The sequence below is a fragment of the Vigna unguiculata genome, unplaced genomic scaffold, assembly GCF_037176805.1.
Source record: "Vigna unguiculata cultivar grain cowpea cultivar isolate G323 ecotype 2 unplaced genomic scaffold, ASM3717680v1 ptg000359l, whole genome shotgun sequence".
Lineage (NCBI taxonomy): Eukaryota > Viridiplantae > Streptophyta > Magnoliopsida > Fabales > Fabaceae > Vigna > Vigna unguiculata.
The window spans coordinates 27,501-28,979 of NW_028196994.1; positions in this window are offsets into that span (position 1 = coordinate 27,501).

Consider the following 1,479-nt stretch of genomic DNA (forward strand, 5'->3'; position numbering starts at 1 on the left):
ATCTTTGAATAGGAAAAAGAGTGGATCCACGGGGTCCCAAATGAATTGGCTTATTCGAAAAAAGCCCTGTTCTTTGGAAGATCTATCTCGTGTCTGGTACTGCATGGTTCCACCCTGCAAGAACTCTGAATCATTCTCTTGAAGCTCATCCTCTTCATCATAAATGATCCGCTTGTCCCGAAATGACCTGGCCCAATAGGGAAATCCCAAATTATTGGGCCTTTCAATACAATCAAATAGAAAGCCCCAAGGGCGCCATATTCTAGGAGCCCAAACGATGTGATTGAAAAAATCCTCCTCTATCTGTTGCGGGTCGAGGACTCCTCCCCCTTCTTCAAACTCCGATTCATATTTTTCATAGAGAAATCTCTGATCAACGATAGAATAAGATCCATTTTGAATCCTATTTAAGGGATTCCTTGGTTCGGACCGAAGAAGCAATGTCACTCGATCCTTATCAAATTGACTGCAATCTTTTTCTGTACGTGAGGATCCCACCAGAGCGCCTTCTACTTCTAATAGGCCATGAACTAGATCATAATTCTTCTCAACGAGTCCATAAGATGTGATCCCATTTTTTTCATCAGGTCCGGGTAGAGACCAAAGGTCTTGAGCGACCGATCCGGCAGAACAACTCAAAAGGTAAAGAAGTATCGTTAATTTCTTCATACTCGTTCCAAGTTCGAAGTACCATTTGTACAAATAAGAATCCCCCCCGTCACATGATTTCTTCTTCATATAGATAGATATAGGATCTATGGAGCAATTACTTAGAAGTACATTTTGTGAAACAGCCCTTCCTATCTGATAGAAAAGGATCCCATGATCCTGAACCGATCTTACCTGAGATCGGAAATCCCAAGTTTGTCTATGAAGAACAGAACTAATTATATTAGTGTCTATGATGGATTTTTTTTGTATAATACTAATCGATAGGGCCTCATTGTTAAGTGCTACAAGATCTCGTACATTTGAACCCATCGTCGTGGACCCGAATCCATTAGTATGGGACATTTTCTTTTCCAAGTGAAATCCCCTAGTATATGAAAGAGTGAAAAAGTGTTTTCGTTGTTGTGGAATAAGAAGCCTTCGTATCTTAATGCATGTATTGAATTTATTCGGAGCTATTAGAGCTGGATCTACTTTTTGGGGAATATGAGTCGAAGCAATAACAAGAATATTTCTAGTGGAACATCTTTCACAATCCCTGGAGAGATAGTTCACTAAAAGACCGAGGGATAAGTAATTCGACTCAGTCACATCCAGATCATGAATGTTAGGAATCCATATTATGCAAGGAGACATTGCTTTTGCTAATTCGAAGTGAAAGGTGATATAAAATCGGTCTATTTCTGGCATCATATCCATAGTTAGCGTATTCATCATAGTTAGAAGCTCCAGCTCCATATCAAGGTCACGGTCGATATCGTCACTATCGTCACTATCATCAATATCGTCACTATCATCAATATCGTCACT